General features: G+C 30.3%; 1 long non-coding RNA gene across 4 annotated transcripts; it reads left to right on the top strand.

Moving 5' to 3' along the window:
* The first annotated feature begins 1,158 nt into the window (after positions 1-1,158).
* Positions 1,159-3,052, top strand: LOC139867095 (uncharacterized). 4 transcript variants are annotated; one of them, XR_011765755.1, is made up of 5 exons: positions 1,159-1,224; positions 1,581-1,628; positions 1,737-2,246; positions 2,388-2,478; positions 2,795-3,052. It is a non-coding gene; the product is annotated as an uncharacterized lncRNA (long non-coding RNA). The 4 variants fall into 4 exon arrangements; XR_011765753.1 differs by lacking the exon at positions 1,159-1,224 and having other exon boundaries at positions 1,246-1,628; positions 1,726-1,845; positions 2,085-2,246; XR_011765754.1 differs by lacking the exon at positions 1,159-1,224 and having other exon boundaries at positions 1,245-1,628.
* The last annotated feature ends 8,567 nt before the right edge of the window (positions 3,053-11,619 follow it).

The raw sequence follows: 11,619 nt of genomic DNA, 5'->3' as shown, positions 1-11,619 counted from the left end.
ACATAATCTCATCGACCCATCCTTCTTCTTAACAAACAAGACCGGAGCTTCAACTTGAAAATTTATGGCTAAGAGACCTACCTTCTAGTACCTGTCACAATTTAGGGCATTACAACCCCGATGTTCCTCGTCATGGGAAGCTCTTGTAGTTCTAAAGGTGCAAGTCCATATATTGTACGCGTAACGGGTGCAGCTGCTGGCACCAAATTAATTCAAAATTCGACTTCACGGTGGGGTGGACGTGTAACCTCAGGGCAATCTCTAATAGTCGGGAAATATTCGGGTCTCTTAAATATCGGCTCGTCTTTACTCACATGTGCCAGAATTGCGAGACATTCTCATCTCATGTACTTCTGGACCTTCGAGTAATTAGTGTAACATGACGGTATACTGATCTCTTCTCCGTACACTATTATCACCGGTGAAAGAAATTCGAATAGTCTTCTAGTCGTAGCTGCCTCGGTTGTATCGTCAGATAACTAGTTTCACTACTACATTTATGCTCATTTAGACCCCCTTATTTAGACGTGTTAGTCACTAACACGTCTAAATAAACTAAAGGAACACGTCTAATTAGCATTTTAAACAAAAAAAGTGCGGAACACGTCTAAATAATATTATGAACACGTCTAATTATAAACCTGCAACACGTCTAAATAAGTACAACACCTCTAATTGATAACCACGTTTACCAGGAACACGTCTAATTGATTAACACGTCTAATAAGTTTTACTAGTAACACGTCTAATTGATAACACGTCTAATAAGTTACAAGGAACACGTCTAATTAGTTACATAGACACGTCTAATTAGTTTAAACACGTCTAATTGGAACACGTCTAATTAGTTAAATAGACACGTCTAATTAGTTTAGAGGAACACATTTAATTGAAACACGTCTAAATAATTCCAATAATTCAAGAATATATGAAATGAAATAGGAATATGAAAACTAAAAGGACCCTATTTGCAATTTACGAGTAATCAACAAAACTGAAATCAGGTCATTTCATATGTTCACACACCGTAAAAGTCAATTTCCAATATATTTTTATTGCATCTTCGCTAAACACGTCCTCAACATTGATTTTTATTTTTATTTTTTTAATATTAAGCAAAAAATTGGGGGTTTTCTCTTCAAACCCTATTCGATTGAAATTGATTTCATGAACGGACTTAATGATTTGCAGTATAAAGGCGAAATCACGATCTATTTTTTACAGGTATTTTTTTCTCCCTTACTTTGCAATTTCTATTGGCTTTCTTTTTTAATTTTCTGGTGTTTGTGTGCAATTTTCTCCAAGTTTTCTCATGAATTCAATCGACCTCTCATCTCATGTGGTGTTAGGTTTTGTTTAATTTATATTTTCTTCAGTCACTAGCTTTGTTATGTTTTTCAGTTATTTGTTCCAATGTGTGATTTCTTTTGTAGTAATTTTGTATTTTTTACATAATACGATCGTCTTTAGTTCTCCCAGATACTTTAAAGCTTTAATTTTAAGTTGTGTTTGGTTATTGTGTTTAATGTTCATGGGACTTTTTTCAGTTTTTTTTTTCAGCGGTGCTAATTTTTTGGCAGTCATTTTTTCACTTTCTCGGCATCACTATCTTTTTTTGGTGTTTGCAGGTAATTTGAGGTTTAAATTGTAAACAGTAATTGTTTTTTTCAACATGTTTTCCTATTTGCATCCTGCTGTTGACTGAGCTGTATCTTGTTGAATTAGGGTTTTTTTAGGTTGTGAGACGTTAATTAGGGTTTTGAACTGTTGGCATTATGGCGTCCAGACGTATTGTGAATGAGCTTATGGATTTGTGGAAGGATCCTCCTACTTCATGTAGCGCAGGTATAATTTGTTGAATTGTATATAATGCATGTATATGTATATATACTGTATTTTTTGTTGTTGCTGTCTCTGTATTTATACTTGCTTTTTTGTACTTTGTTCGTCGATATTTGTAACTTTATTTATTCAAATTGAGTGAACACTGTTGTGTTAATGTATTATCTACGTAGTAATATTAGTCTACAATTTGATTTATTCGTCAACGTTTTGCAATCTCTAACAACTGGTTTATTTTCCAGCAAACCACCGACTGTTTAACTCTTGCTATATTAGGGTTTCAGTAGATATCTTTTACCTTTGATTGCTTGTTGACAAGGCAAATTAGGGCTTAACCCTTTATCGCTGGACGATTTGTTGGGGGTGATTCTGGTAGCGAAAACGCCATCTGGTAGCGGTTTCAGGTTAGTTTTTTTTTCATCTAATGGTTTATTAGGTGTATGCATATGATCGTTGTTGTTGTTGTTGATTTGGTTTTGTTGAGGTTAATAATTATTATTAAGGATTCAAACGAAGTAACTGCAAGTTTATTTGAATGCTCGCAGATCTTCATGTATGCTTTCCATTGAACTGATCTCGTTTTGTTGATTTATTCTAGCCTTCTTGGAGATTTTAGCTTTGACCCACTTGGCTTAGGTACCTAAATTTCAATGGACTATCTTCATTTTGTGTTTGGTTAAAAATATAAACTTCATTTTGTGTTTGCTGCTCCTGAAAATGTTATGACTGGTACGGATTTTGAACATTAGATTGAGATGTTATATTTAGTTTATATTATTAGAAAATTTCAGTTAAATAATACATCGATACAAATATAGTCGAACCATACATTATTGTTATGAACTGAGCAGGGCGTCTTACTGGCAAGGAGTGATGGATACAGCGTTAGAGTTGTTTTTTAGAGTTATGACTGCGGTGGTTTCTAAGTTATGTTTTTTTTTCTTTGGTACAGGTGTAGGTGGTAGATATTGATGATGGTGCTGAACAATGAAACACGCGAGTAACAAAAACTACAAAGGGAGGCAAGAAAATGTTGTTGGCAGAGGGAGGCAAGAGGCAGGAAGGCGGCAGGAGGACGGAGGACTGTTGGCAGAGGGATGACATGTTAGATGGGTGCTCAAAGAACCAGCTATAACTACAAAGTATTTTTTTTTAGTTTAGAGTTTTGTCTATTGTAAATTACATTTATGACTTTTTTTGTAAATACTTTAAAGATATTTATATATTATATATATGATTTATATATATAGTTTGATTTTGTAGTAATTTTAATTTGTTATATATGGTGCATTTTGGTATTTGGTAGGTGTTATTTGAAATATTTGAGATTTTGGTGGGTATTATTTGAAAATATATGAGATTTTAACCAGGGTTAACATTTACCGCGAACACGTCTAATTGATATCGGAAACACGTCTAATTTAACCAATTAGACGTGTTAATTTCATCAATTAGATGTGTTTTTAATCAATTAGACGTGTTTTATGAAGCGACCCGTCCTAATCCATCTGGACGAATACATTACATTTGGTTACATCGCGAGGTACTTGACCTCTATATGATACATTTTACAAACATTGCATTCGTTTTTAAAAGACAAACTTTCATTACATCGAAAGTTGACGGCATGCATACCATTTCATAATATATCCAACTATAATTGACTTAGTAATAATCTTGATGAACTCGACGACTCGAATGCAACGTCTTTTGAAATATGTCATGAATGACTCCAAGTAATATCTCTAATATGAGAAAATGCACAGCGGAAGATTTCTTTCTTACCTGAGAATAAACATGCTTTCAAGTGTCAACCAAAAGGTTGGTGAGTTCATTAGTTTATCATAATCATTCATTTCCATCATTTTAATAGACCACAAGATTTCATATTTTCATAAACATCATTCTCATATCAGGCATTTCGCAAACTGCATAGAGATAAAAAAATCATTCATATGGTGAAGACCTGGTAACTGACCTTAACAAGATGCATATAGAATATCCCCATCATTCCGGGACACCCATCGGACATGATAAACTCGAAGTACTAAAGCATTCCAAATTCCAGAATGGGGCTTGTTGGGCCCGATAGATCTATCTTTAGGATTCGCGTCAATTAGGAGTGCACTAATTCTTAAAATTAGTGATGTTCCCTAATTCTCAGGCTACCAAGCTAAAAGGGGCATATTCGGTTTAATAATCCAGCCATAGAATGTAGTTTTAAGTACTTGTGTCTATTTCGTAAAATAGTTATAAAAACAGCGCATGTATTCTCAGTCCCAAAAATATATATTGCAAAAGCATTTAAAAAGGGAGCAAATGAAACTCACAATACTGTATTTTGTAGTAAAAATACATATGACGTCATTGAACAAGTGTAGGGTTGGTCTCGGATTCACGAACCTATATTATTCATATATTTATTAAAACATATACTTGTAATCGAACAAGTTTAGATATTATTATTAATTGTTATTTCAGGTTCATTGGTAACTATTTTAACTATATTTATTTTATATAACTTAGATAAATAATTAGTATTTATTATGAAAATATTAATGTTGTTATGCGATATGTTTTAAATATATTCTTATATAGCTATTTATTTGTTAAAATAATATCAATAATAATAAATAAAAATTTGTATCTTTTTATGATAACAATAATAATACTAAAAGTAATTAGATTTAGTAATGATACTGCTATTAATAGTTTTGATAATAATACTAATAATAAAAGTAGTGTTAGTAATAATAATAATTTTAAATGAAAAGATAATAATGGTAAGATAAAAATGTTTGTTTTCATAAAAATAATATTTTAACTAATAATGGTACTTTTAATAAAAATATTGATTCTAATAGAAATTTTAATAGTCATATTAATAATAATACTATATATTTTAATAATAATAATAATGATAATAATATTAATTTTACTAATAATCTTATTCCTAATATTGGTAATAATAATAATTACTTAATAACAATCAATAATAAATAATAATAATAAATAAAAATAACAATAAAAATAAAAATAAAAAAAATAATGAAGTAATAATAATAAGAGTGTTAGTAAAAACTACCTCAAAGGAATAGTCCTTAAAAAAAATATGCCCAAGTTCGGTTTTGAACCCGCGACGTCCCGCTAACCCAATAACATCCTTAATCAATCTTCCATTTATAACATCATCTAATCCCCATAACATAATCATATTATGATAATAATAATAATCATCATAATACACCATGACCATTGCTATCCCTTCGTCTCGTTTATTATCATACACTCGTCATCATCATCATTCGAAAACATTATACCCATCATAACATCATTATAATATACTTATCATTTTCGTATCATTATCATAACTTAATCCTAATCACTAATCTAACCATATCATAACATAATCATCTTCATTACTCATATTCATCATTAACTTAATCTTGATCAATATTTTCGACCTCGTCTATCATCATTCAATTCAATTATTATTTTCTACGTTCATCTTTTAGGCCTAATCACAATAGGATACCCAATCCAATAGAAAGCCCAATTATATGATCCAAGATAAACAGAAATTAAAAGCCTACGCCCCAAATAAAAGCATCAGTCTAAGACCCAACATAAAATGAAAAGGGATTTCGGCCTATGTTAATTAAAATCAATCTCGCTATGATATGTCCAGAGAAAACTATCAATCGTTCCTTATACTTGAAAACCGCCACCTCTGTATCAAAACCCAAGTAATGCCTTCATTCCTCAATCGTACTTTAACGTAATTACCCAATAAAATAATCAAAACATCCTTTAGTGACTCATTCAAGTCGGCTATCTTTACTTTAATCATGAAGATGTCGGCCAATGTTCTATCACTTCCCACTTGTATATCCTTTTATTATGCGTTATATTATTGGAGTATATATAAACAAGCTGCCATCCAATAATTTCCAAGTGAAACCCAAATGTTACGGCCCACAAATCAAATGGCTTATGTCACGGTTTAATTTAGAATTCGTGAAAACAGCTGGGTGTTTACTTTTGGTGGGGTTCGGTGTTAACCAGGAGCAACAATCATTCATGATTCATAGTTAGTATCACTTTATTTCTAGTGTTATCTTTAGCTCCGTAAACGTTATACATAACATCTCATAATCATGAAGTCATGCGTACATCATTATTCTTATAATCCTTGAGGCCTCACGTATCCATATTCATCATCATTTTCACTTTAACCGAAAAAATGGAAACAGAAATAGCAATGATACAGCAACAATAATTCGATGATTAGATGGGTTGTTTGTTGGACGAGCTTAAAAAGAATATTAGATAACAGGTGGTGGTTTATGGTGGTGATTGTTGGACTGCAAACAGACGGTAACCAGAAATGATTGGGTGGTATTTTGGGTTGGGTTTTTCTCTCGACCACAGCAACATAACAGAAAAATTATAGCAACAACGATTGAAGTACAACGGTTTTGAGTGGGTGATCATAGGTGATGATAGTGGTGGTTGTTATGTGGTGTATCACGATTGTAAAAAAAAAATGGTACCGTCGCAGGAAACTAAATAAACTGAAAAAAATACGTAGTTGTAACTCATGTGTTTATGACAAGATCATAACGATGGTGGTGAGTGGTGTCGATGGGGGTTGCATAGGGTGGTGACCGTTTTGGGATGGTTGCCGGCAGCCGGGATTACAAGAGAGGAATAAAAAAGTAAAATGGGTGGTAGTGATGATATACTTGTGTATATATCATATGAATGTATGTATATATGTAAGTGATATAATGGGATAAAATATCTAAGAAGAAAACAGAAATCATAGGGTTCTTTTCAAAATAACTGTAACAACACGGGATGATAGTGGTTTCTTTTACTGTATAAATATGTATAAGTTAAATATGTTGTACAAACAAAAACAGTATTTTAATTTGATTCAATTCACCACATTTCTTAATACATATAATATTGTTAAATCAACATACATAAAGGAAGGTACATTCATTTAATGATCTCCCGAGAATTTATTTGCGAGCGTTAGTTAGTACTCCGCTGTTAGTAAGTGGCGGATAACAATATTCAGAAAAATCCCAGATTTTGAGATTAAATATATTTATTTAATTTGGTCATTATGGTATAAAATTCAATCATTAATTATTAAATAAAATTTACATTAATTATTCACTCCCAACCCCAAGTAAAATATAAAAATTTTAAAACTCAACAAATAGTTTCTAAATACATTTTTAATAAGCCTAAAATTTTTATTACTCATTTTCGGATCACCGTTTATTTTAAAATCACCTAAGTTTGCAATTAACTTGCTTAATATCAATCGGAACATCAAACGAGTGTTACAATCATTTAATATTTATTTTTAATATACTTTATTTATATATAGGGATATATTTTAAATAATAATTATTATAATATCCCATTTTTATTTTATTTAATTTTTAATAACAACAACATATAATATTTCAATTTATATTTCGAATTTATAATAAATATAAACATACACACATATCTATTTTCAATTAATTGTTCGTGAATCGTCGAGCACGGTCAAAGGGTAATTGATTACATGAATATAAATTCCAAAATTTTGAGACTCAATATTACAGACTTTTCTTATCGTGTCGAAATCATATAAAGATCAAGTTTAAATTTGGTCAGAAATTTCTGGGTCGTCACATTTTTAATCAATTAGACGTGTTAATTTAATCAGTTAGACGTGTTCCCGAAACACGTCTAATTGACAAAAAAGAAGCAACACGTCTAATTGAGTTTTTAAACCGGTTCCTTGAACCGCTCTAATTGACCTCGACCAATTAGTGCTGTCACATGTAGACGTGTTGGAAAACACGTCTAAAAAGCTTTTTTAACACGTCTTAATGGCATTTTTTGTAGTAGTGTTTGTTTCAACCGCTAGATTAAAACTTCCCAGTTTAATAGTTCTATGGAGTACATGTTGTCTAAGGAAGGTACAGGGTTATAAACGTTGTGACCAAATTCTCTAGCGTTAGGGCTTCTCTCAGCACCGGTGTTGACAGCATATATAAACATTATGGTTGATGAGTGAGGACGTGATGAATTTCATGGAAAACGAAAGTGAACAAGGTGTAATGGCAACTCAAACAAAATCTGATATTTAATCGAAAAGGGTTGGTACAAACTCCCAGGCGTGTATGTCTCGCGGGAAACAGATGAAGTGGGGTTCGCATCGATGTGTTCAAAGTTGGTTCGTAATGTTTGTGGGTATAATGAAAATGATTGCCGCTTAAGAAAAGTACGTTGGAACAGAATGAGAAAGGATACGGTAACAAGTAGTATTATTAGTAGTAATGGGTGATGGCGTTAGCGATAAGTAGCGATGGGTTGTGATAAGCAGTGATGATAGTAGTGACGTATAAGTTGTTAGATAGCATGCTCGCATCATAAGTATATACACATGTATACTAATGCACCCAATAAGGCATAATAGTTATCAGTCGGTAGGCTCGTGTTGGGAAACAAAATTATGAACGTCGGGTGACTGAATGATAGGTAAGTTGGAAATCTAGTAGACAACATCTACTACGTATTGTGCGGGCTGTTACCAGGAATTCATCATCTAAAGACGTATCAAAAATGAGTTGTGATGCATAGTAGCGAGTAGTAAAGTGTGTAGGTGTTAGTAGTGACGAGTAGTACTTAGTAGTGGTAAGTAGTAATGTGTAGTATTGAGTAGTAGCAAGTGGCAAGGGGTAGCAGTAAGTAGTATTTAGTAATGACAAGCAGTGAGAAGTAGTGATCAGTCGTGATTAGCAGTGAGAGGCGGCGTTGAGTAGTAGTTAGCAGCGATAAACAGTACTGAGTAGTGGTATGAGATGACGAGTGTGTTCAAGTAGTGTCTTTGTAGTGACAAATAGTGATCGGTGGTGACAGACAGTGTCGAGCAGTGACGAGTTGTGTCATGATTACAAGTTACTTATAAGTTATATTAACAATTAATTTGCACAGTGTAAGTTTCTTCTCACATTATGTGACAACCCGGAAATTTTCGAACAAATTTAAACTTAATCTTTATATGTTTCCGACACGATAATCAAAGTCTATAATGTTGAAATCTCAAAAACTTGGAACTGTGTTCATGTAATCAATTACCCTTTGACTATGCTCGACGATTCACGAACATTTATGTGTATAGATATGTATATATAAGATATAGTTATATTAATTAAAAATGTTAACAAAGTATTAGATGTATAATACTTTACATGAAAGTGTTTGTTTCAATATATATTTAACTAATTATCGCCGGAATTAAAAGATAATATCAAATGCTTGAATTATCTGATACATTGTGATTATGATTACGGGTCTCTGTTATGAGGTCCACTATGATTTAAGAAATCTGTTCTTTTTAACAGTATTCAGAAAATAGTAAAGTGATTTACATGAAAGAACAAAAGTGTCAATTAAAGAGAACTAGACAAAAGTTAGTGGAGATTCCTGCTTAACTTTCAATGCATGTTTTACAATGATTGTCTCATATCTCTTGATAAGTTAACTACTTAATTTTCATAATATTGACAACGTTTTACGATATAGATAAAACCTTTTTAAAGAACGATTTGGAATATAACTGATTCTGGAAAACCAAATTTATAATTACTCGATTTAGTTTCAAGCGTATGAAAACGTTTTTCTATCTAAAAGAACTTTGTTACAAAAACGTTTGAATATATAAAAGGAAACAATATTAATTTTCTCGTAATATATATATATAAGGATTTAAAAATATAAATGTCGAGAAGTAGGAACATATTATAAAACTTTAAGATCATTAAAGTTATTACCATTATCTTTTATTGTTAGAATTTTAGAAATTATATAAAACGATTTGAGTATCACGTCTTCTTTAAAATAAATATAATTTTATAACCACTTTTGACAAATTATTACTGAGTCATTATGATAAGGATAAAGGTTTTAACGTTATCTTAAAATTTAGAATCTTTCTAGAAACCTTTTGACAAATTATAAATGATAACGGTCCGTGATTTAATTAAATATAAATATATAAATAACTTACAATGTGTAATTAAAAACGTGTTTATTTATATTTCAAATTATTTAATAAACGATATTAGTATTCAGTTATTGAATCGATTGATATTTAGATAAGTTAACCTATGAGAATTTGATGCATGAACGAATTATATCAATTATAAGTTTTAAAGTATAAACATTATATGATATAATAATTGCTATTATTTAAACAAATTTAAAATGAACTTTGAAATATAATTAGTTTTGAAAAACTAAATATTATATTATTAAATAAATGTTTTAATTATATATATATATATAATTTATATTTATAAATAAAAAAATATATATTTTGTAAAGTGATAAAATATAATATTAACTTAGATCTAAAACGTTTTGAATTAAATAATACTATTATATATATATATATATATATATGTATATATATATATATATATATATATATATATATATATATATGTATATATAACAAGACGATGATTTAATGAAGCAAATGACCAAAACACTCGAATGAACAGATTACACTTTGAGTGATATAGTTTATTGATGATTTAAGTCTAAATGTTGTTAAGGGTACACGTCGCGAAACGTAAAGTACAAGATTTTATAGCGTACGAAAATGCGTTCGAGAAACCAGAACCGGGACATAAGTTGAGTGACAACGTACGAGTCATCAGAACAAAAATTACAAGTTAACTATACATGTAAATATAATATAATATATAATTAATTATATAAATTAAATATATTATATATATAATAATATAAAAACTTTCGGCAGCCCACGTTTTTAATCATGGATGAACTGGGACAGGGACCTCTGCTATCGTGGAGGTGTGTGCCTGAAAAGTGCCGCGATCATGGAGCATCGAATTTCAGGACTGGGCTATAAAGCTCGATCATTGTTGCCGAATTCACATATAAATCTATCTCTCTCTCGATATTTATAATTATATTATTTATTATTATTATTATTATTATTATTATTATTATTAATCATATTATTATTAGTAGTAGTATTATTACTAGTAATATACATAAAATACTACGACGAGATCATGAGCGGGTTATTTCAAAACGGGTTTTTCGAGCGGGATAGAGATAAAGAAATTATGGGTTATAGCTATGGAGGTGATGGGTATTGTTCGGGGTTTTGTTCGTGAGGTCAAACTAGTATTTATCATCTCCGTTGCGTCTACGTACTTTCCTGCAATATTGAATCGCAATATTGATACGTGAGCATTCATATCTTAACTTTTATATATAAATAGTGTATCCCTGACTAGTGCTCGAGTATATATGATTATGCATGCTTGTATATTTAAATTTCGTCATTAAATAGTTTATGATAGATCATGAATTTAATACATATGTTACTGAGATATGGTATATGATATGCATGTCGTTGGAAAGCTGGCGAAAAATCAATAACTTTTCATTTAGAAATCGTGTGATTTCGATGAATGGATTAAAAGATATAGTCAAATGAATTATCATTAATTTTAGTATTATTGTTAAAATGATTATTATTATTACTATCGTCGTTATTATTATTATTATTATTATTATTATTATTATTATTATTATTATCTAATACTTATTATTATTATTATCATTATCGTTAGTAATATAAGTATTATCATTAAAAATTGTTATTATTATTACTACTATCATTATTATCATTAAAGTTATTATTAATATTATCATTATTATTATTCT

Source organism: Rutidosis leptorrhynchoides, chromosome 9 (assembly GCF_046630445.1).
Source record: "Rutidosis leptorrhynchoides isolate AG116_Rl617_1_P2 chromosome 9, CSIRO_AGI_Rlap_v1, whole genome shotgun sequence".
Classification (NCBI taxonomy): domain Eukaryota; kingdom Viridiplantae; phylum Streptophyta; class Magnoliopsida; order Asterales; family Asteraceae; genus Rutidosis; species Rutidosis leptorrhynchoides.
Note: the sequence above shows the minus strand (reverse complement) of the source record. Positions and strands in the feature narration are given on the sequence as shown.